Genomic DNA, 26536 nt, shown 5'->3' with positions numbered 1-26536 from the left:
CTCACATGTGTTCCCCCCTTTCAGCTAAGTTTAAGTTAAGATTATCATAGAAATATGTGCAATGGGTTTATTAAAAGACATAGAATTTGTGAGCTACAAACAAAAGTAGTCTTTATTATTCCTGTAGTCTTTATTATTCCTTTCCAATGAGACTTCCTCTGTGCATTCTTGGGGTTGATCCTTTTACTCTTGAATGAAATCAGTAGAGAGTCCACAGCTTTTATTATGCATTGCTTCCATTATTTGATCATTTTCAAATGAACTCTCAACTTTGACCCCTGACTTCTGGCAGTCTACTGCTTTTTTGAAGAGTCCTTGCTATGGGTGGTCTTTCTGAATGGGGTAAATTGTAGAGATCCCAGCTTTTGTTCCAGCACTGCAGAAGTGGAGTTCACTTCTGAGTCAACTTTCCTCATGCACTGTTGTCAAAGACCACCCTATTTATTTGATGGAATGCGTCATTAATAACTCCCTATGCTGGGTGCCTGGGTGGCTCAGATGGTTAAGCGTCTGCCTTCGGCTCAGGTCATGATCCCAGGGTCCTGGGATCGAGTCCCGCATCGGGCTCCCTGCTCAGTGGGGAGCCTGCCTCTCCCTGACTCTCTCTCTGTCACTTATGAATAAATAAAATCTTAAAAAAAAAAAAAAAAACTCCCTATGCTGCCTCCCTCTCCAAATTTATTCTCTCCCATCTTCAAACAACATAATTTTGTCAAATCACAGTGGCCTTCTTGCTTTTCCTCAAGTATACATGACTCAAGGCCTTTGTACTTTGTACATAGTTCCCTATGCCAGAATGATCTCTCTAAACTTCCCTTGGAATTCTAGTTCTTGTTTCAGGTCTTTACTAAAATATCACTTTTAAAAATTGACTTTCTGTAATTATCCTACCTAAACTAGCACCCCTACCATACCATATCACACATCATTCCTTTATATCTATGTTCTTATCATATCTTATCCATCACTATTTTTTTAACCTATCACTATTTAAAATTATGTTATATAGGGATGTATTTACCTGTTGGTTTTATGTGACTCTAGAACTAATCATTTGTTTCCCCTGTAGAATTCAGAGTTCTGCAGAAAAGAAAGAAACAAAAAACCCACAGAACTTGTGTGTGCATTGTGCACATGTATATGAGAAAGAGAGAAAGAGAAAAAAGGAAGGAAGGGAGGGAGGGAGAGAGGGAAGGGAAAGGAAGGAAGGAATTTAAGGAATTGGCTCATGTGATTGTGGTGACCCAAACTCAAAATCTAGAGGGTAGACCAGTAGGTGGGATAACCAGGGACTGGTAGTTGCAGCTTGAGTCCAAAGGCAGTCCAAAGATCGTACAAAAACCAGCCTAACTTCTGATAAGGATGTAATGTAGATATACTGCATAAGAGTCTGTTTGGTTTGTAAATAAGAAGTAAACATAATTGAAAGTTGGAATATTTCTATACTAACTTAAATTCATTTTTACTATAATTAAGTCATAGTTCCTTTGGCTACAAATTGATATTTCTGCTATGTTTATTGTGACAATAGAATTTTATAAATAGAAATTAAAAGAATAGGAGAAAATGTTTCTCCAATTTTAATGGTCATGAAAAACTGAAGTTAGATCAAGTCATTTATCTTCCCTTTTCATCTGTTGTGTCATCTGTTCACTGAAAGAAAGAACTAGATAATCTTTGTTTCTTAAAGATTGGTTATAATAGGCTGTTGTATAAATAGTGTCTTCTTTCAGCTTTGCTATCCTCTTACTATAAAATGTGTATACTAATTATTGTCAGTGCTCATCAGCCAAAGACCTTGAGTTATATGCTTGGCAAACTTGGGTTTATTACTTGCTGCTGCAAGAGAGACTACACACGCAGAAAACATTGGGTTTCTCAAAAAGCAGGGATTGTTAGTGTAGAATATTTGTATGATTAAGGACATGGAATGAGTCCTAGAGTTACCTTGCCAAGGATTTGACTGAAAAAAAAATGGAGTTTTTAAAACATTTGTTTTGAAACAAATGAAATGGGTTCATTTGGAGTTACTTTAAGATACATTTTCCTAATATCTTTACGTTCTGAATCAACTTGTATTATCAATTTGTGTATTGAGTTTGAGCTTAATCTTGATACACACTATAACTCAGAGTGGCATAGTTTATCTATTTTGCAACTACAGTGCAGTCCAATTGGAAGAGTTTCCTCTTACAGCTGAACTGCCAGCAGAGACATTATTTACTTTATCACTACAGTGCCCTAGGGTTGCAGGGCATAGTTAAAGATAAAATATAGGTAAAGCACTTGACTTGTGCTAGGCGCACAATAAATATCTACATGAGATTTAGACATTACTCATCAATTATCAAATACAATATAATATTAAGTAAAGAAAATGAGATTGGACAGTTAAACTGGATAATAAGGCTACAAAACAGAATAGAGAATATAATCCAAAGCTGATAACAAATTGCTATAATTAATTGCACCTTGGGGCGCCTGGGTGGCTCAATCGTTAAGCGTCTGCCTTCGGCTCAGGTCATGATCCCAGTGTGCTGGGATCAAGCCCCGTGTTGGGCTCCCTGCTCCACGGGAGGCCTACTTCTCCCTCTCCCACTTCCCCTGCTTGTGTTTCCTCTCTCGCTGTGTCTCTCTCTGTCAAATAAATAAAATCTTAAAATATATATATATGTAACCAATTGCACTTTGTATGGGTATGTTTTAGAAGGTCTGCTCATTAAATGACACATTGTAATTAAAGTAAGCAAACAAATTATCTTTAGTATTCTTATTTAATAATTTAAAAAAAATTCTACTTATTTTATTTATTTTTTTGGCATAAATAAAGTTTATATTAACAGATTATGCCCCTATGTAACCTTTTCCCACATTTAAAAGCCAAAGAATTTTGTTTTCTCAGAAACTATGGACAGTCTCACTCTAGGAAAGAATCGGTCTCTAGTCTTAGAGACAGATGATATGATAACTGGAGTTATTATTTACAACTTACAAACGTCACAAATGTTCTTCTTTTATGATACTAAAATGGTAGAACAGATACATTGTCTAGTTTGATGAACTTGATGGCTGTTTTGTGGGGAGAGCTTGATGCTTGTTATAAACAATGAGAAAGTATTATTTCAGATAAGGTTGTCCAGGTGCTGGTGGCAGGGTGTTCCGTGGACTTTGCTGACGTTCATGCTGATGTTTGCTTGCAGAAGCGTAAGAGAACATTTGGATCACAGACTGAAGTGCGTTAGAGCATACACATGCACTACTTCATTCTCATGAATAAAGCTCCAGTCACTCATTTTTCCTATTAGCTCCAAGGACTAAAAATCAGATGATAATTTTAAAAGATGTTACCATCTGGTGAAACTAAAGAATGACAAGTGTTCCCTCCCTCATTTGGATACAACTTAATTGTTAAGACTCCCGATTCAGGAACAGTCATGTTGGGAGAACAGTGAACTTGACGCATGCCATCCAGTCTTGAAGCAACTGGAAATTCACCATCAGGGGAATCTTGGAAAGGTCTCAGCATTAAGTACCATAAAACAAAAACAAATTGTTGTTCATTCTATTTGTAAAAAATGTTTTAGAAATTAACCATTTTAGCCCTCCAGTCGGTATCAAGGACAATCAGTAATTAAAGAAGAAGAGAAGGGCGCCTGGGTGGCTCAGTTGGTTAAGCGACTGCCTTCGGCTCAGGTCATGATCCTGGAGTCCCTGGATCGAGTCCCGCATCGGGGCTCCCTGCTCGGCAGGGAGTCTGCTTCTCCCTCTGACCCTCCCCCCTCTCATGTGCTCGCTCTCTCTCATTCTCTCTCTCTCAAATAAATAAAAAAATCTTTAAAAAAAAAAATAAAGAAGAAGAGAAAATATAAAATGAAAAGTATCATCTTGAGGGATGTCACGACATTTAGAAATACAGTATAATACAGGAGCCTCTATCAAAATTAAATTATATCAAGCTTAACTGTAATAAATTTTTTTTTATTTTATTTATTTGGCAGAGACAGTGAGAGCAGGAACACAAGCAGGGGGAGTGGGAGAGGGAGAAGCAGGCTCCCCGCGGAGCAGGGAGCCCGATGCGGGGCTCGATCCCAGGACCCTGAGATCATGACCTGAGCCGAAGGCAGACACTCAACGACTGAGCCACCCAGGCGCCCCTTAACTGTAATAATTTGAAGCAACCTTCAGTAAGGTCGGGTCTTCCGGGATTCAGATTTTATCTTCACAAGTAAAATAATGCTTCTCTGATTGAACTGTACTTTTAGAATATTTCATAATTCATATAGAGGAGGAGTTTATTTTATTTTAAAGATTCTTTTTTTAAGTAATCTCTACACATGACTTGGGCTCAAACTTACAACCCGCAAGATCAAGAGTCACAGCCAGTCACCCCTTACAGGGGAGGAGTTTAAATGCACCTTTATATCCTAGGAGAAAATTTGTTTTGAAAAATGATATAAACAAGATAAGAAAAAATGCTTAAAGCATGTAAGAGGTAACTTGTTCAAAGAGTGTTATACATAACATTTACATATAAATAACCTCACATTAAAAACATGTCCGTAGACACTGGAGGGTCATCACTGAGCATTCTTGGATAGCTCTAGTCCAAGTTATTATGTGTTGTTGAAGCTTATTAAGTTCTTTCATACCTCCTAATTCTAATAGGCTTTTTTCTAATTACTGCAGATTGGTGAGGTTTGACTTCAGTTCTTTGCCATTTCAGGAGACAATACGGGGACAGTCGAAAGAGGGCTGTTTAAAATCAAGACCTGTCCATCACTAGTCACACCACTTAAGCTTTCTGATTAATTTCCTCACTTGTAAATTAGAGACAATAATATCTACCTTGCTGATTAAGTGAAAAAATGTGTGAGAGAGCACTTTAGAAATAATATAGCAGAACAGTAAATGTTAGAAATTACTCTTAAGAATGGTAACTTCCAATTTTCTTGTTCATCATTTTTTTTGTTTTTTTTTGTTTGTTTTCCTTTAGAGAGGAAGAGAATTATATTGACAGATCTTGACAAACTACCTTGACTTTAGGCAGTATTTGTTTCCTGCTTTAGAAGATGATGTCTCTATGTAATCTCTGGTCTGCCTCTATTTTAGGTTTTTGCTTTTTTTTTTTAAACAATACTGACTACATAAGAGTCATCTTTACCTTAATGACAAAAAATTCAAATATGAACAGTTTCACATTTTATTTTATTTTTTTTAAAGAGGTTTAGTTTCTCTCTCTTTTTTTTTTTTTTTTAGATTTTATTTATTTATTTGAGAGAGAGAGAGAGAATGAGAGACAGAGAGCATGAGAGGGAGGAGGGTCAGAGGGAGAAGCAGACTCCCTGCCAAGCAGGGAGCCCGATGCGGGACTCGATCCCGGGACTCCAGGATCATGACCTGAGCCGAAGGCAGTCGCTTAACCAACTGAGCCACCCAGGCGCCCAGTTTCACATTTTACATTTGTCGTCTGCCATAATCCTAAAACAATACCTAGGATATTAGGATACTGAAAGGTTGTTTTAGATCTGAAATTAAATTATATCTGAAATTAATAGAAAGACTTATAATTCAATCAGGTAAGGGTGCCAGACCCTTAAATGTGCTCTTACCTGGTTCCCTGTGAAAATTCAATATTAGTAGTTTGTGTTTTTGAAATGTCTTGAAATTATCTTACAGAAAGTTTGGTTGTGGTAAATTTATTTAAAATATTTTCTTTGAGAAAAGTTTGCTAAGCAGATCTTTCAATATTAAAAGAAAAAAGGTATCTCTGTAATAAAAGGAAGAGGATTAATTGTTCATCCCTCATGCCAACTCATGCTAGGTCCTTCTTTCCAGTGCAGCAACATATTTTAGGGCAACAAAGTTCAGAATGGATACCATGACCTGTTCGGAAAGTATGCAGGTTATATTAGGTCATCACTTTTAAGTCAGTCTGATACCTTTGTGAGCCAGACTCTGACCACGGAAAAAGAGAGATACAGGAAGTCAGCATAAGTTGCAGACATGCCAGCTCTGTTGGTTCCCATGTTAGCTACCTAATGTTGGATTCTATCTCCTTCTCTTCTTCTTCTTTTTCATTATCATCAACCTGTTTTATGACCAGATCAGCAGACCCATTCTCTTCAATCTCCATGTATGATCTATTCTCATCTTCACTCAAGTGCCATCTGGGATCCTTATCTCCATCTGATGGGGACATACAATGCTGTTCAGCTTCCAAATCAATGAGGAGGCTGTCTATGACCACTTCAGTGCCTGTCGCATCTGTAGTGCCTGGTTCCTTCCTGGACCACTTGCCCTGTTATATCAGTCACGTGGCGTTTGCATTTTCTGCAGATTAATTTGCATGCCTGGTGAATTGTTCGGAAACAGCTACTGAGGTGGTCCAGCCTGCTAAATCTTTTCCCACAGGCTTGACATGGATAAGGCCTTTCTCCTGTGTGGCAACGAGGGTGGAGCTTGAGGTCTGCCTTCCGCTTGACCAGGAATGTGCAGTATGGGCACTTGAAGCGCATCCGGGGCAGATCATCTGGAAAGCTTCTGGATGTGACATCAGATCCTGGACCATACGGATAGCTCACAGGAGTAGAGTCCATGTCAGCAACAGTTTGTGCTTGTTCTTCAGATTGGGAAATGTGGCTGGAAGAATCTGATGCTCGTGCTTCTCATTTGCTTGCCTTAAAATGAGCAGCTTCAGAAGACGGTGACAACCTCTTCTTCTTTGGACTTTTTTAATGGAATCTTTCCTTTTTTCATGCTTAGTCAAAGGCTGTTGAGTACTCCTTTGGGAGGCTGGATGGTAATTATACTTACTCCAAGATTTCCCACTTATTATACCTGTTCTTTGATCTGAGCTTAGGTGAGAATGCGGAGAACTGCTTTCTTCTTGCCAGCCAGAGCTGTAAAAGGAGGAACATTCTATACCATTAGAATTGGCATCTTTATCGGAGAGACTGAAGTAGCCACTTTTTCTTTCTCACTAATGTCTAGTGAAGATTTAATAAAGGTCTTACATATGCTAATGACATCAGTCATCTGAAGGAAGCTAGCGGCCTGGCATCACAGGGTTTACACTTTCTTTCCCCCAATACTGTTTATAAATCCCAGGGAAGGGCTCTTTAAAGACCAGCTTGTAGTCGGTATACAGTTGTGAAGAGCTTGGGATACTTTAACAGCCCATGCTTGGGGGCATGCGAACACCTGTGGGACCAAGGAGTCCCTTGTGTCTATTACCACACTTGTGTCGATTTTTCTAACAAAAATTATTAGAGCCCTATGTCGGATTTCCATAAAATAGTAGAAGAAAATACTAGAATCATTTTGATTACTCATTATCTCTGTACCCAAATCTGCTCATTTGACAAGCATGTATTTAAGGAATTTGCTCATAATATTGCCTGTTTAGCTCTTCATTTTCCTCCTCCAAAGAGAAATTAAAAAGGAATAGCTTCATGCCTATGGAAATTAGAGGTAATGAGAAAAAAAAAAAGAAAATAGAGAAAGCTTTACTTTTTTTTTTTTTTTTTTTTTTTTTTTTTTTTGCTGGGTTGGGGAGTGCTGCTGGAAAAGATCATATTGTATTCTGATGTTTAAACAACCTAAGCAAAAAGAGTATATAGTTCTTTAATAAGTTATATTTCAAATATTTCAGTTTTATTCTTTCTATAATTTTTAATCTTACTACAAAATAATGATATTGGAAAAGGAATACTTAATTAGCTGTATTGAGTTGTTTAATTTTACTCTGGGGATTAAGTTTTCTCATAATTGTAGGATAATAGGTCATCTTATTTATTTTCTTCAATATATATGTAGACAGTCAAGCAAAAATGAAGCCCACAGAATATAAGTGATTGTTCATGACTAAACAGAATGTTTGTGGCAGAGACTAGGGTAGATCCCATGTGCCCTGCCTCCCAAAGTTAGCATCATCTCATCTATATTCTAAATACTTTCCCTGTTTCTTTATAGGTGAAGTTAACTAAATATAGCTTCTCTCAGTTTCTACTGAAATGTTTATGTTCTGAGTTCCAATCACCTTTAATTCTCAGAAAAAAAAAAAACAACTATTTACTCTACAGCTATACTAATATAAAATTACTACCATATGGAAAATTCACATTCTACACTTCAAACCCATTTAGATAGTAAATGCTTCAGAGTTGTTTCCATATCTTTTCAAAATTGTGTCCCTCTTTCTTGGCTCAGTTCCTGGAACATAATACACACTCAATAACGATGTTTTTGAATGGAGTTTTTGAATTCAAAGTCAGTTCTATTCATTTCAGAATACGTTATGATACATATTTAGTTTCCAGATGATAGAATTATCTACTACATTGTCCTAAGAATTGAATTAAGATTTTTTTTTTTCTTTTCTGATGTTGTCCTCACTAAAAATTATAGAAGCAAATAGATTATATGAATTCTATGGCTTATGTGAAAGACAATCTGAGATTAAATAGTCATTAATATTGAGTTCAGTCTTTCTGCTCTCTCCTTGAAATAGTGAGCACAGTTAAATTACAATTCCAAATACCGAGATCAAATTTTTATGGAATTTTTTCACTAAATTTATAGCTACAGTACCTGATAACCACATTGAATTGTATGATTGGCCCATTAAGAATAACTTTCCTTTTTTAAATCATAGACCATAGTTTAAATGACTGTGCTCTAAATAGAAAATGTGAGGTCAAAGAGAAATACTGCCTTTAAAAATGGCAATATTCTAAAGCCCCAGGTATAAATTATTATTTTTATATAAAGCTTTGATATGAGGAAAATAATATTTTCTTTAGCTATAGTAGATTGTCATTCCCCAGTCTCCAAACAATATATTTTTAAAGAAATTTTAGGTATAATTTTTTTTAATGCTACTCATTGCAGGTGGCTGGGTATAATTAGTGTTATTAATTTTGGTTCACAGCTCCTTGCAAAAAGCAGGATAGGTACATTAAATATCCATAAATATATGTTTCATAGTGATTATGTGCTTCATATTGTATGTGATAATTATATTATAAAATGTTCCTTTTTTAAAAAAATAAACTCTGATTTAAATGGGTGGCTGTTGGCATGATCTACTTTACCACTCAGTGGACCTAATGTTCTCTTGAGACGCCGCATCTTGATTTAATTTATTTGTTCCACGTTTAGTTGAAAATGTTGAGAACATTCTAGCAAGGTCAAAAAATAATGTTTTCATGTTGAATTGCCATTGTGAAGGAGTCAGATTAAATGGACTATTGATTAATAATCTAATGTTTATATCCAATTAAATGGCATTCAAAGTTCAAGCTAATTTTAGTCTTTGATGCATTCATAGATTTCAAGAAAACAGGGTATTCATTTTGCCTTTTTACCATGCAGTACCTTAGTATTCAAAAGGCTCTGTGTTTCTGTATAAATTATATTAAAGATAAATCAATTCCTAGACAAAATGGATTATTTTAAAAGCCACAAACACTAGATTCATTATAGTCTATTTTTTTAGTTTAGCGATTGTAGTCAAATACATGCAACAAGTATAAAAGTATATAAGTATATTCTGAAATTTCTTGTGCATATAAAATGATACAAAGACATTTAGTGAGTACTGTGTACCTACCACCTGTCTTAAGGAATAAAATAATACATATTAAGATGAAGTCTCCTAAGTGCATGTTACATGTTCTGTTTCTCTCTGCCATTCCATCAGAATGCATTTCTGGATTATCATTTTAATATATTAAAGTTTACAAAATGAACTTATAATTTTCCTATCCTCCTTCAATCTGGCTTTTTATTTCAATATAATATCCTAGTAATTTATCCATATTTACACATGTAGTTCAATTTTATACATTTTGACTGTTGGATAGTTCCATTTTATATATTGAGGTATTTAGCTATTCCCTTGCAGTTATTTGTAACTGCAAATGAAATTGTTACAAAGATCCTTATGCATATATTTCTACACCTGTACAAGCATTTTTCTAGGATTTGTAGAAGTAGAATTTTGTATATATGGTATACACATTTTAAATGCATATATATTGAAATTATTATCTAAATTCGGTATGGTAATTGACACACTCACTAGCATTCTTTAAGAGTTCCCATTGTTCTACATCCTTGCTAGTATTTGGAAATTAGGTGGCTTTTTTGTTGAAGAATGATAGTTGAACTGCATCCTTTTGTGATTTTTACTTTCAATTTCCTGATTATAATGAGAGTTAGCATTTTCTCAGAAGTTTATTGGCCATTTGGTTTCCCATTCTTCAATCACCTTCTTATACACTTTGTCCATTTGTTTTCAACTTTACTATCAATTGTTTCATTTTAAATTTGTAAGAATCCTTTATATATTCTGTTTAATAATCCTTTATTTTAATGTTTAAACTTTAGTTGATCTTATGAGAAATTTTTCTATGCTTTATGACATGTGTATCTTGACAAACAATTATACATACCCTAAGGACATAATGAGATATATTATCTTTGCTTCTAAAAGTTTGGAAACTTACTTTTATGCACATAGGTCTTTATTTAAGGGGTTTGTAATTGCAAAACAGATTTTAAAAAGTTATTACAGGTGGAATTGTCTTGTAAAATGTTTTAAAAATGAAAATCTGGGGATGCCTGGGTGGCTCAGTAGGTTAAGTGTCTGCCTTCAGCTCAGCTTGCGATATTGGGGTCCTGGGATCGAGCTGGGTCAGTTGGACTCCCTGCTCAGTGGCAGCCTGCTCCTCCCTCTCCTTAACTCCTCCCCGTCACTGCTTCTGCTCTCTCTCACTATCTCTCTCTCTCTCAAATAAATAAATAAAATCTTAAATAAATGAAAATCTGTGGTGTGTGATGTGTTCACATCCTAGTGCATGCATCGCCAGATTTTAAAATGATGAAACATGTCACTGGAATATTTAATATTTTAAACTAAAGTACGTGCAATAACTAGCTATGTGTGTGTATGGTATGTATTGGTGAGGACAAATCTATTGAATGTGCTGTATTAAAATATAACTTCTGTAAGATTTATGTGTCAGAAGACTGAAACTTCAAAACCAGTCCTCTTTGACCTATAAATTTAACCTTGTCTGACCATGTAGAAAGGAATTTATGCATACACACACCCAAAGTGAAAACCAAGCTATTTTCAAAAAGCTAAGTGTTTGAATGACAGCAAAAAAGTAGTCAATCTGACAGGTTTCCTGTACTGTAACTAGTAATAATGATCTACCCTAGAAAATAACTGGTAATATTCACTAACTCATGTCAAATGGTCTTTCACAGTCTTCCATAATCCCATGGATTATGCAGGCCCCAAACAGTGAATCTCCATATTTAACCAGATGGTTGACTCATTCCACTAGATCTGTAACAATGAAGACTTTCTTACATAATTAATTATTATGGTAGACTAGACATATCATTCTTCTCTATAACAATCATACCCACTGGGAATTATTACTTAAATTCTGTATTTAGTAGACATTTCAAAATTAACTCCTTAGTGTATCATTAGTGTCATTCAGCTGCTTTGGTTTCTGAGGGTGTGCACTTTCTGTGTGGTCGTCCTTAAATAATGGTGAACGTGAAGCTGTCTAAGACTCACTGATTAGGTGAGCAGAGATGGACCTAGACTTGACCGTTGTTATTAATCATGAGAATAACAAAGTTGTTATTACTTCAAGTTTAATTGCCATGGATCTTATAATATTTTATTAATAGTGCTTTCTTTTATTTGGTTGAAGCAAAAAGACAAACAGAATTACCATAGTATTAATTTTTATGGTATGCATACAAAATGTATGTTAATCCCTCTTTCCAGGATTCATGCGTTCAGTTGTCATATATTTTTAATGTCCTTTAACCTGTACCAATTTCTTAGACTTACTTTGTCTTTCATGATCTTGATATTTGTGAAGCAAATAGGCAAGATATTTGGTAGAATTAACCACAATTAGAGTTTTCCAGATACTTCCTCATTGTTTCAGGTTAAGCATTTTAGGTAAAATATCATGGGAGTGATGTTGTACCCTTCTCGGGGCAACATATCAGGGGGAATGTGGTGACACTTTATCCCATTAGTGGCAATCTTCACTTTGATCCTTCATTAAAGTGATTAAGGTAATGCGTGATTAATTTTTTCCAATATGGAGTCAGTATTGTCCTTTATATTTAAAAAGTAATTTATGGGGAGATTACTTGAGATTTTATAATATCATGTTCTTCATTATACCTTTATCCTGTAGTTTCATTGTACATTTTAGCAATTCATTCTACATTTATTAGGATCCTACTGTAAGGAAAAGCTTTTCTTATTTTCATATATTTTATTTCATATATATATATATATATATATATATATATATATATATATATGGAAGTTCTATATCTTAGTTATTGTCCACTCCCAAATACTGAATGTTCTTTGTGGTTCTTAGATAACATATTGTACAAGTAGAGTTTACTGAATTTTACTTGGTGAGTAAATGTAGCTAAAATTTATAAATGAAATGACCACTGAGTGATCAGAAACAAAGTAACAATATTTTATCTAAATTTGGAACATCTCTTGCCATTCTTTTGGCGTGATTAAATTAGGAGTATATGATAACCATTTTCTTTCACGTTATTTGACAAATTAATTATAATTCAAATAGAAAGATACAGAAGTGAATTGTGCTTCCCTTTGTATTTTGATACTGATAGCTTCTGAGTGTGTTATTTGAACTAAAGGAAAATATGTCACATAAAAATATGTTATCTTGAAAAAAAATGTTATTTGAATCGCGATGCCTGGGAAGACGGCACAGTAGGAGGATCCTAAACTCACTCTGTCTCACATTTACAACTAGATATCACTCACACTCTGTAAATAAACAGAGAATAATCCAAAGACTGGCAGAACAAACTCCACAACTAAACATAGAGAAGCAGTCACATCTGATTGATTAGGAAGGGCAGAAATGGTGGTCAGATCTGCCTGTAGGAGGGAAAAGAGTTGCAGGCGTGGAGAGGGGAAAGAAATCGTCCCTTGCACCACGGAGCCCACGCAGAGAAGACAAATCCCCAAAACGACTGGCTTTGAAAACTAGAGGGGCTGAATTCCCTGAGTTTGTATAATTAGTGGGACTTAAAGCCTGGAGCTTTCAAAATTCAGCTGACTCAGCAGTGGGCTAGCAGGGAGGGTCAGTGATAGCTGGGTCCCTGCTCTGAAAGAGATAGCAACCTTTGGAGAGGTAACACAGAAGGTACCGTTTGCACAGTGCATGGGGAAAACAGGAGAAAGATCTCTTTATACTGATTTTGGAGCATGTTGGGGGACTCTCCAGGAACAAAGAAGCTTTTCCTCCCTGCCCCCTGGCATATACACAGTGCCTCCTGCAGGAGGAAACCCTGCACAGACACTTGCTCCTTAACATCCCCAGAAGTACATCCCACCCAGGTATTCTCCTAAGGACTTGCCCATTTCAAGCCTGCTGGCCTCAGCCCTGGGTTCAGAACACATTTTGTCAACCCTGCACATGCCCTGCTCAGCCACTTCACACAGACACAATGTGTACCTGGTACCAAACAAAAGTTAAAAGAATTCATGACCACTAAACCAGCCCTAGGAGAAATGTTAAGGGGGACTCCGTGAGTGGAAAATGAAAACCATAAGTAAGAGTAAGGAAAATAGGAAGAACAAAAGAAAAAAAAAAGGACACCTGTAAAAATCAGTCAAGAGAAGCACATAACAAAAGGACGTAAAATATAATACCAAATATCTGAAAGGTGGGGGGAGAACAGTAAAGAATGAGATCAAAGTTAAGCAACCATCAGCTTAATATAGACTGCTATATGCAGAAGATGTTATATGTAAACTGACGGGTAACCACAAATCAAAAAAACAGTAATAGATATGTAAAAAACAAAAAAAATAAGGAATCCAAGTATATCACTAAAGAAAACCAGCAAACCATGGAAGAAAGAAAGAGAAGAAAGGGTCAGAGGAGAAGCTACAAAAAACAGGGGTGCCTGGATGGCTCAGTCGGTTAAGCGGCTGCCTTCGGCTCAGGTCATGATCCCAGGGTCCTGGGATCGAGTCCCTCATCAGGCTCCTTGCTCAGTGGGAAGCCTGCTTCTCCCTCTCCCTCTGCCTCCCTCTCCCTCTGCTTGTACTCTCTCACTCTCTGATAAATAAATAAAATCTTAAAAAAAAAAAAAAACCTACAAAAAACAACCACAAGTAGCAAAATGGCAATAAATACATACCTATCAATGATATACTTTGAATGTAAATGGATTAAATACTCCACAATCAAGAAACATAGGGTGACAGAGTGGATTAAAAAACAAGACCAATCTATTTGCTTCCTACAAGAGACTCATTTCAGACCTAAAGACATATGCAGATTGAAAGTAAGGGGATAGAGAAACATTTATCATGCAAATAGATGCCAAAAGAAAGCCAGAGTAGCAATACTTATATCTGACAAACTAGACTTTAAAACAAAGTTTATAGAAAGGACAAAGAATGACATGATATAATAACAAAGGAGATAATCCAACAAGAAGATGTAACGGGTGTGAATATTTATGCACCCAATATGGGAACAACCAAATACATAAAACAGTTAACAACAAACATAAAGAAGCTAATCAATAGTAATACAATAATAGTAGGGGACCTTAATACCCCGTTTACATCAACAGACAGTCTATCCAAATAAAAAGTCAACAAGGAAATAGTGGCTTTGAATGATACACTGGACCAGATGGACTTTAATAGATATATTTAGAATATTTCATTCTAAAACAGCAGAAGACACATTCTTTCCTTTTTTTTTAAGATTTTATTTATTTTTCAACAGAGAGAGAGACAGCGAATTAGGGAACATAAGCATGGGGAGTGGGAGAGGGAGAAGCAGGCTTCCCACTGAGCAGGGAGCCTGATGTGGGACTTGATCCCAGGACCCTGGGATCATGACCTGAGCTGAAGACAGAGGCTTAACAACTGAGCCACCCAGGCACCCAGAATACACATTCTTTTCAAGTGCACATGGAATATTCTTCAGAACAGATCACATATTAGGCCACAAAACATGTTTCAACAAATTCAGAAAGACTGAAGTCATACCATGCATCTTTGCTGACCACAACATTATGAAACTAAAAATCAACCATAAGAAAAAATCAGGAAAAAACACAAATAAAAGGAAGTTAAATAACATTATCTAGACGATGAATGGGTCAACCAAGAAATCAAAAAAGAAATTAAAAAGTACATGGAAACAAAAATAAAAACGCAGTGCTCCAAAACCTTTGGGATGCAGCAAAGTGGTTGTTAAGATGGAAGTTTGTAGCAATACAGTCCTACCTCAAAAAACAAGAAAAACCTCAACCTAACCTTATACGTAGAGGAACTAGAGAAAGAACAACACACAAAATCCAAAACAAGCAAAAGAAAGGAAATACTAAGTATTAGAGCAGAAATAAATGATACAGAAACTAAAAAACAAAACAAAACAATAGAAGAGATCAGGAAACCAAGAGCTGGTTCTTTGAAAAGATCAACAAAATTGTCATACCGCTAGCCAGACTCATGAAAAAAAAAAAAAAAAAGATGCATATAAACAAAATCACAAATGAAAGAGGAGAAATAACACCACAGAAATACAATTGTAAGAAAATATGAAAAACTATATGCCAACAAATTAGACAACCTAGAAAAACTGGATAAATTCCAATGAACATATAACCTACCTAAACAGAAGCAGGAAGAAATAGAAAATCTGAACAGACCAGAAAGGAGGTTGATTCAGTAATCAGAAAACTCCCATCAAAAGTCCAGAATCAGAGAGCTTCATCAGCAAATTTCTATCAAACATTTAAAGAAAAGTTAATACCTATTTTTCTCAAACTATCCCAAACAATAGAAAGAGGAAAATTCCAAACTCATTCTATGAGGTCAGTATCACTCTAATACCAAAACCAGATAAAGGCCTCAGAAACAAAGAGAACTACAGGCCAATATCTCTGATGAACATAGTTGTAAACATTCACAGCAAAACACTAGCAAACTGAATCAAACAGTACATTAAACAAAAACATTCACCACAGTCAAATGGGATTTATTCCTGGGATGCAAGAGTGGTTCAGTATTTGCAAATCCATCAATGTGATGCATCACATCAATGAGAGCAAGGATAAAAAATAAATGATCATTTCAATAGATACAGAAAAAGCAGTGGACAAACTACAACATCAATTCATGATAAAAGTCCTCAACAAAGTAGGTTTAGAGGAAACATCCCTCAACATAATAAAGGCTGTCTACGAAAAACCCATAGTAAACATCATATTCAGTGGGAAAACCTGAGAGCTTTTCCCCTAAGATCAGGAACAAGGCAAGGATGTCCACTCTCACCACTTTTATTCAACATAGTACTGGAAGTCCTAACTACAGTGATCAGACAATATCCAAATTGGTAAGGAAGAGGTAAATCTTCCACTATTTGCAGATGACATGATACTACATATAGAAAACTAAAGATTCCACCAAAAAGCTAGAACTGATGAATGAATTCAGTAAAGTTACAGGATACAAAATCAATGTACAGAAATATGGTACATTTCTATACATCAGAGTAATAAAGAATATACACTAATAATAAAGCAGCAGAAAGAGAAATTAAGAAAACAATCCTGTTTACAAAATAACAAGATACCTAGGAATAAACCTAACCAAAGTGGTGAGTGACCTATACTCTGAAAACTATAAAACATTGCTGAAAGAAATTTAAGATGACATAAAGAAATGGAGAGATATCCCATGCTTATGGATTGGAAGAACAAATATTGTTAAAATATCTATACTACCCAAAGCAATCTATGGATTTAATGTTATCCCTATCCAAATCACAATAACATTTTTCACAGAAATAGAACAAAAAATCCTAAAATTTATATGGAACCACAGAAGAACCCAAATAGCCAAAGCAGTTTTGAAAAAGAAAAGCAAAGTTGGAGGTATCACAATTCTAGACTTCAAGGTATCATAAAACTGTAGCAATCAAAACAGTATGGCACTAGCACAAAAATAGACATAGAGATAAATAGAATAGAATAGAAAGCCCAGAAACAAACCCATAATTATATGGTCAACTAGTCTTTGACAAAGCAAGAAAGAATATCCAATGGGAAAAAGACAGTCTCTTCAGCAAATGGTATTGGGAAACCTGGTCAGCCACATGCAAAAAATTGAAACCAGACGACTTTGTGACATCAAACACAAAAATAAACTCAAAATGGATTAAAGACATAAATGTAAGACCTAAAACCAAAAAATCCTAAAAGAGAGCATAGGCAGTAACTTCTTTGACATCGGCCAGAGCAACATTTTTCTAGATACGTCTCCTGAGGCAAGGAAAGAAAAGCAAAAATAAACTATCGGGACTTCATCAAGATAAAAAGCATCTGCACAGCAGAGGAAAAAACAAAACTAAAAGGCAGCCTATAGAATGGGAGAAGATATTTACAAATGACATATCTAATAAAAGGTTAATATCTCAAATACTAAGAACTGATACAACTCAACGCTCCCAAAATGAATAATCCATTTTAAAAAAGGTCAGTATACATGAACAGATATTTCTCCAAGGAAGACATAAAGATGCCCAACAGATATATGAAAAGATACTCAACATCACTCATCATCAAGGAAATACAAGTCAAAACTACAATGAGATATCACCTCACACCTGTCAGAATGACTAAAATCAAAACCAAGAAACAATAAGTATGGCAAGGATGTGGAGAAAAAGGAACCCTGGTGCACATTTGGTGGGAATGCAAACTGGTGCAGCCACTCTGGAAAACAGTATGGGAGTTCCTCAAAAAGTTAAAAATATAACTATCTTATGATCCAGTAATTGCACTACTGTGTATTACCCATTGAATACAAAAACAGTAATTCAAAAGGATATATGCACCCCTATGTTTATTGAACATTATTTACAATAGCCAAATTATGGAAGCAGCCAAATGTCCATTGATAGATGAATTGATAAAGAAGATGCAGTGTGTATATATGTATGTGTGTGTATGTACATATGTGTGTATGTATACATATACACACACAATGGAATATTCATCCATAAAAAAAGAATGAAATCTTGGCATTTGTAATCACATGGATGGAGCTAGAGAATATAATGCTAAGCAAAATAAGCTAGTCCAAGAAGGACAAACACCATATGATTTCACTCATAGGTGGAATTTAAGGAAAAAAACAAATGAGTAAAGGGAAAAAAGAGAGAGACAAACCAAGAAACAGACTGTTAATTGTAGAGAACAAAATCAAGGTTACCAGAGGAGATGTGGGTAGGAGGATGGGTGAAATAGGTGATGGGGATTAAGGAGTGCACTTGTCATAATGAGCACTGGGTGATGAATTATTGTATCACTATATTGTACACCTGAAACTAATATAATGCTGTGTGTTAACTAAACTGGAGTTAAAATGAAAAAATATGGTATCTCACTGACTTACATATAAGGCATATTTTTATCATTCTATAGATGAAGAAAGGTAAGATCTAGAGAAGTAGTTTTCAGACTTTTGTTCTTTTAATGAGACACATTTAAGCCATAAGAATGTTCAAGTTTTCAACATATTTCAAAAACATTTTTAGATTATTAGGCTGTAACACAGACAAAAAGTAAGTTGTCAACTCTTGACTATAAAAAAAGCACACACATACACAGACACAAAGTAGGTCTAAGTTTATTGGATCTATAGCAGTAAAATAAAATAACAATGTGAAGATTCTTATTAGTGCCTTGGAAGTATAGATACAAACAGATGTTTTTAATGTTCTATGTTTTTAGTGTTTAGGGATGTGTGCCTTAGTGGTTCAAGGAAGATTTTTACATTCAGGGAAGTGGTTGCGAGTGAGTAAAGTTCATAACATAATAGTTTAGAAATGGTGTGTGGGAAAAGGTATGAATCTTGAAGCAAGTCATGATAACTAAACTGTTGTTTGAAAAGAAAATTGTTTGCTCGGAAGATAACTGATGTCCTAATAAAAGACTTGTTTGCTTAGATGGATAAACTCTTTGTCCAGATACATTTGTTTACAGGAATTTCCCAAAGTAAACAGTAAAATTATTAATTTACACCCTTATCTTCATGGAAAAGAATGATCTGGACAAAGTAATTATGCCAATTTGATACAAATGATCTCACTTCTCAGTCCTGATCATTAAGCTATGTGGATTCAAGTGGTCTCATCTCAATTTTCAAGGTTATAAATGATTCCCTTGATAAAAAGGTGATGATATAACATTCTGCCTCAATCAGGAAATGATATTGGAATGTAAATCATTGAGAGTGATGAATAACTCTAATTTTTATCATAAAATGAATTATTCACCAGTGTTATTTAAACGAAAAATGCTATTCTATCAAATTATTTATAAAAAACTTAGAATACAATGATGTAATACTCTTTTTTAAGAATCATTGCCTGAGATGCAAACTTAAATGCCAATAAATTTGCATGATGAAATTGAATTTCCTCTTTTCTAACACCAAAGGAAAGATCTCTTTTATAAGAATCTATTCCTATAATTATTATCACTCCTTCTACAAATGAACCATGTACTTTAAAAAAACATGATTTCCTTTATGTACATATATCAAAATAATTTAGTTTAAACACATATGAACACATACCTGGAGGTGTGCGCGCGCGCACACACACACACACACACACACACACAAGAATTATTGTAGAGGCGCCTGGGTGGCTCAGTCGGTTAAGTGTTCAACTCTTGATTTTGGCTCAGGTCATGATCTCAGGGTTGTGAGATCGAGCCCTGCATCAGGTTTTGCCATATGTGTGGAGTCTGCCTAGGATTCTCTCTCTCTCCCTCTCCCTATGCCCCTCCCCCTTCCCATTCTTAAAAAAAAAAAAAAAAAAAAAAAAGAATTCTTGAAGTATAGTAGGCTGGGTTTTGCGGTTTCATTACCAGTTTTTTGTTTGTTTTTGATGAGGCGTTTGGCAAATTCACTTCTCTGAGTGTACCTTTTTTTTTTTTTTTTTTCTTTTTTGTCTGTCTGGAAAATTAGGGCTTTGAGATTTATAATCTTTAAGATTCCTTTTCTACTCTCATCATTTTATAAGGCTAGATTGTGCTTGGGTATATATATGTATGTGTGTGTTTTTGAAAAATTGTAAATTCTGAAGTTCTGTAGAAGCTTAAGGTATAATTGTCATTAGGACACAGTAGGTCACAAGAAAGTTTTGTTTGTATTCTAACAACTTCATGAAATAAGAGTTGCTTTTTCAGATGAGCAAACTCTAAGTTTAGATAAATTGGTTTACACAAATTTCTTGAATCAAAGAGTAAAATATTTATTCGTTGCCACACATGTCTAATGTCAGGTATCAGTAAATAGTAAAGTCTATTCTGACTGGTAATGTCATAGGAAATTTGGCATATAAGGTACAGAGAAGATATTATTGTTTATATTTATATCATGAACCTCTGGAGCATTTCTTAATGTCCAGATTGAAAGATGGATGAACCCAGAAAAATGGCATTTCCTTATGTAGTCATAATAGAGAAGCTTTTAGTTTTAGTTCAGTGAATCTTTTAAAATGTTTCCCAGGAAATCTAATTCAATTTGACAAATATTTACATAGCACTTAATATTGTAGATAATAATTCAGTGTCCTAGTTGGCATGCCTTGGGATTCCTGTCCTTCATGAAACTATGCAAAGGTGCCATTTTTCCAGGGGAGTTTCAGTTCTTAACTGAAATAAGAAAAATGAGTTGCTTTCAATAATCTTTGTAAAGATTTAAGAATGACGTATGTGAAAAATCTTTTAAATATGAAATGCTGTGAATATAAAGCCTGGGATATAAATCAAGATGCAGGATACTTCTTCGGTCTTCATGAACAGGATGGCATCAACTTGATGGTCAATTATCTTTGTCACCTGGAGCTTTTTGAGATGGAGACCTGTAAACAGAAGTGATATGTCTAGAATCTTTAAAATGTCATTAAGAAATGAGAGGAAATATCAAGGAGAATTATGACAAAAAAGATTATATTTAAGGGATTACAGCATGTTGGAGCTCTGTGAAATATAAGAATGCTAGACAAATCATCAGAATGCAACTGATATTTGCATGAAAGGAATTTTGAAAATTTAATTTCTCATGTGAAACAAAATTATTGTCAATCATCATAAAAAGTATTGAATGCCTCCTGTGTGTTCTGTGGGTCTAGATATTTGTTTTACACACATAGAAGGTTATGCTATAATTATATATCTTGTACATATTGAATTTCAATTACTGAAATTCAAGAGAGTTTCCACAGTACATATGTTTACATAATGAGGTCATTTTGAAAATAATCTTTTCCTTCTCTGCAAATAATATACCAGAATATCTGACTTATTAATTTATTTATTCATTCATCTGTTTTTCAGTTACCTGCTATTTGTTCGTCATTGTTTTAGGCACTGAGAGTATTACAAAAGACTCCATTCCCTCGTGAATCTTACCTTTCATGTAGATTCTAGAGTTAAGAAACTGGGTTGGCTTATCAGCTATGACACTTCTGCATAATTGCATTTCTGCAAATGGTGTGTCAGCAGTCAATTTCCCAGTAGACCACTACAAAAATTGTTGATCAAACAAAACTAAGTTTACAGGCATGCCTCGGAGATATTGCAGGTGCAATTCCATACCCCCACAGTAAAGTGAATATTGTAATAAAGCAAGTCAAATAAAGGTTTTGGTTTCCTAGTGCATAAAGTTATGATTACACTATACTGTAGTCTATTAAATGCACATGGAATATCATTATGTCTAAAGAATATACAGACTTTGATTAAAAAAATACTTTATTGCTAAAAAAATGCTAACTGTCATCTGAGCTTTCAGTGAGTCTTAATCTTACTGGTAGAGGGTCTTGTCTTGATGTTGATGGCTGCTGACTGATCAGCATGGTGGTGGTTGAAGGGTGGGGTGGCTGTGCCAACTTCTTAAAAGAGGACAACAGTGAAGATTGTTGCATCAGTTGACCTGTCCTTTTCACAGATTTTGCTGTAGCATGTGATGCTGTTTGATGGCATTTTGTCCACAGTAGAACTTCTTTCAAAATTGGAGCTAATCCTCTCAAACCCTGCCACTGTTTTATCAACTAAATTTATGTAGTATTTTAAATCTGTTGCTGTCATTTCAATAATCTTCACAGCATCTTGACCAGAAGTAGATTCCATCTCAAAAAAATATTCCCTTTGCACTTCTGCAAGAAGTAACTCCTCAGCCATTAAAGTTCTCTCTTGAGATTGCAGCAACTCAGTCCCATCCTCAGGCTCCACTTCTAGCTCTCCTGCTATTTCTATCCTATCTGCACTTACTTCCACTGAAGTCTTGCACCCCTCAAAGTCATCCATGAGGATTGGAATCCACTTCTTTCAACTCCTAGTAAGTCTGATATTTTGACCTCTTTTCCATGAAGCATGGATATTCTTAATGCCATCTAGAATGGTGAATACTTCCCAAAAGTTATTCAGTTTACTTTGCCCAAATCCATCAGAGGAACTTCTATGACACCTTATGCGATGTATTTCTTAAATAACAATACTTGAAATTCAGAATTACTCCTTGATCCATGGCTGCAGAATGGAGGCTGTGTTGGCTGGCATGAAAACAACATTAATCTCATCGTACATCTTCATCAGAGCTCTTGGGTAGCCAGGTGCATTGTCAATGAGCAGTAATACAAGATTTTATTTATTTATTTTAGAGTGAGAGCACAAGCAGGAGGGGCAGAGGGAGAGAGAGAGAGAGAGAATCTCAAGCAGACTTCACACTGAGCATAGAGTCTGACACAGGGTTCCATCTCACCACCCTGAGATCATGACCTGTGCTGAAACCAGGAGTCAGATGCTCAACCGAATGTGCCACCCAGGCACTCCAATGAGCAGGAATATTTTGAGAGGAGCAGTAGATCTCAACTGTGAGCTCAGCATATTGAGTAAACCATGTTGTAAACCGATGTGTTGTCATCCAGGCTTTGTTGTTTCATTTATAGAGCACAGACGGAATTGCTTTAGCATAATTCTTAGGGGCCCTGGGAGTTTCAGAATGGTAAATGAGCACTGACTTCACCTTAAAGTTACCAGCTGTATTACCTCCTAACAAGACAGTCAGCCTGTCCTTTGAAGCTTTGAAGCCAGGCATTGACTTTTCCTCTCTACCTGTGAAAGTTCTAGATGGTGTCTTTGTGCAGTAGAAGGCTGTTTCATCTACACTGAAAATCTATTGTTTAGTGTAGCCACCTTCTTTAATGATCTGTGTTAGATCTTCCAAATAACTTGCTGCGGCTTCCTACCTCAGCACATGCTGCTTTATCTTGCACCTGTATGTTAAGGAGATGGCTTCTTTCCTTAAACCTCATCAACCAACTTCTGCTAACTTCAGACGTTATTTCTGCAGATTTCTCGACTCCCTCAGCCTTTGTAGAATTGAAGAGGGTTGGAACCCTGCTCTGGATTCGGTTTTGGCTTAATATTGGGAATGCTGTGGTTGGTTTGAGCTTCTATCCAGACAGCTCAAGCTTTTTTCACATCAACAGTAAGACTGTTTCCCTTTCTTATCATTCTTGTGTTCACTGGAATCGTAGTTTTCATTTCCTTCAAGAACTGTTCCTTGGCATTCACAACTTGGCTAACTTGTTTGGTGCAAGAAGCCTAGCTCTTGGGCCTGTCTTGGCTTTTGACATGCCTTCCTTACTAAGCTTAATCATTTCCAGCTTCTGATTTAAAGTGAGGGACATGAGACTCTTCCTTTCACTTGAACACTTCACAGAGGCCATTTTAGGGTTACCAACTGGCCTAATTTCAATATTATTGTGTCTGAGGAAATAGGGAGGCCTGAGGAGAGGGAGGGAGACATGGGAATGACCAGTCCGTGGAGCAGTCAGATCACATGGAATGTTTATTGATTAGGTATGCCGTTTTATATGGGTACAGTTCATGGCACCCCAAAACAGTTACAATAGCAAAATAACAAAGATTATTGATCACAGATCAACATAACAAATACAGGAATAATGCAGTTGTTGAAACTATTACAAGAATTAACCAAAATGTGACACACAGTGAACAGATCCTATTGGAAAAATGGTGCCAATAGACTTGTCTGATGCACGATTGCCACAAACCTTCAATTTGTAAAAAATGCAGTATATGGAAAGAGCAGTAAAGTGAAGCACAATAAAATGATATATGCTTATATTTAATTTGCTGCTATAAGACATGGGATGTTAAATTTTTGTGTCATTTTGGCCAGGCCGCAGTGCCTAGGTGTATGTTGAGTTACGGATGTTGTTGGAAAGGTATTTTTAATGCGATTACATTTGAATCAGTAGACTTTGAGTAAGCAGATTAAGCTCCATAATGGGGGTGGGCCTCATCCAAATAGTTAAAGATCTTAAGAAGAAGACTGTTTTCCTCTGAGGAAGGGGGAATTCTGCCAGCAGAATGCCTCTGGACTTGAACTGCAACCTCACTTCTTCTCTGGGTTTCTAGCCTGGCGGCCCATTCTGTGGACTTTAAGACTTGGCAGCCTCCCCACTCACATGAGCGAATTTCTTAAAATAAATCTCTCTCTATATATATAAATATACATCCTATTGATTTTGTTTCTCTAGAGACCCTGACTGGTACAAGTGATAACACCATCTTGACAGAGTTTTAAGAGCATCTTAGAAAGGGGAAGTCAGGGATGGATATGTATAGCATTTCATTAGAAATGATTTCTTAATCTGAATAATTTTAAACAAATGTTGCAATTCAAGGAACTAGTTTGGAATGGGCAGAGTTTATGGCACAATAGCTCTGGATCAGTGGGTATAGATGAGACAAGTATCGATAGGCAACCTGCTAGTCCTGATACGTACATTATTTTAGTTGGCTCGAAGTGTTCAAGGAGTAAATATCTCCTAGAATAAGCAGGAAAGTTATTTTGCCTAATCTCAGGGGTTTTTTTATTGTTGTTTTTGCACAAAAATGGGGAGAAAAAGGTTTTTCCAGAATTGTTTAGAACTAGGTTGGGAGAGTATGTCATTTCAGTTCTAAAATAAGAGGTTGGAGATAAAAGAAGTAGAAGAGCACATGGCTTTGGAAGAAAGAATCTATGGTGACCTCTTAGAAATCAATCCAAGTATCTCTGATACTGCAAAGCAATCCTATCAGTGAATTACATGCTGGGTCACAAGGCAGAATTCCAGGTTGCCAGTTCTGATTTCATTCCATCCTAACTGTAGGATTTAGTAAGTCTTTTGACATCTCTGAGTCTGAGTTTACTCACCTTCCTTATGGTATCCTGGCCAAGATCTTACTCAATTTTAAAATCCTATTATTTCCACGTTGTTGCAAATGGCAAGATTTCATTTTTTTTTTTTTTTATTGCTGAGTAAGTATTCTATTGTATATATACATCTTCTTTGTTCATCTGTCAATGGACATCTGGGCTCTTTCCATAGTTTAGCTATTGTGGACATTGCAGCTATAAACATTGGGGTGCAGGTGCCCCTTTGAATCACTACATTTGTATCTTTGGGGTAAATACCCAGTGGTGCAATTGCTGGGTCGTAGGGTGTTATGCTAAGCGAAATAAGTCAATCAGAGAAAGACAATTATCATATGATCTCACTGATTTGTAGAATTTAAGAAACAAAACAGAGGATCATAGGGGAAGATAGGGGGAAAAAAATCAGAGAGGGAGACAAACCAGAGACTCTTAAGCATAGGAAACAAACTGAGGGTTGCTGGAGGAGAGTTGGGTGGGGGGATGGGATAACTGGGTGATGGACATTAAGGAGGGCACGTGTTGTAATGAGCGCTGGGTATTATATAAGACTGATGAATCACTGATCTCTACCTCTGAAACCAATAATATATGTTAATTGAATTTAAATAAAAATAAATAAATTAAAAATAAAATAAAATCCTGTTATTTCCTTAATGGATAGTAAAAATACAGAATACATACTTAAGTATTAGACTCCTCAAAGGATGTCTGATGGAATGATGATGGAAATGAAAATTTGGGACAAACTAGACTAATAGATTTCTCAGTAAGTAGTGACTGAAGCATTGAGTATAGAGATGATTATTTGAAGCTACCTTTATCATAGTCATTTAGTATATAATTGTGTTGCCCTTCCATTGACCACTATAAGTAAATAAGTCAGGAAATAAATATCAGGCTCTTGTGACTATGAAATTCAGTCATTGAATGGATGAGCAAATCTTTGCAATTGGAAAAGGTGATGTCAAATTCTATTGTATTGTTAAAACAAAACAAAAAAAAGTTTACTCTGCTTGGTTAATACTACTTAAATCTACCTAATAAGGGAATTATTATTATTATTATTTTAAGATTTTACTTATTTATTTGAGAGAGAGAGAATGAGAGAGCACATGAGAGGGGGGAGGGTCAGAGGGAGAAGCAGACCCCCTGCCGAGCAGGGAGCCC

The 26536-nt window shown here is 35.6% G+C and overlaps 1 protein-coding gene and 1 pseudogene across 5 annotated transcripts in view; one reads left to right on the top strand and one right to left on the bottom strand.

Moving 5' to 3' along the window:
• CDH12 (cadherin 12) overlaps nucleotides 1-26536 on the top strand; it is a 1003710-nt gene that overhangs the window by 90218 nt on the left and 886956 nt on the right. The window lies entirely within an intron of this gene.
• The window catches only part of LOC116639057, a 63279-nt pseudogene continuing 42156 nt past the window's right edge, over nucleotides 5414-26536 (bottom strand).

Source organism: Phoca vitulina, unplaced genomic scaffold (assembly GCF_004348235.1).
Source record: "Phoca vitulina isolate PV1807 unplaced genomic scaffold, GSC_HSeal_1.0 scaffold17, whole genome shotgun sequence".
Lineage (NCBI taxonomy): Eukaryota > Metazoa > Chordata > Mammalia > Carnivora > Phocidae > Phoca > Phoca vitulina.
The sequence above is the reverse complement of the archived record's forward strand: the minus strand, read 5'-3'. Positions and strand labels throughout refer to the sequence as shown.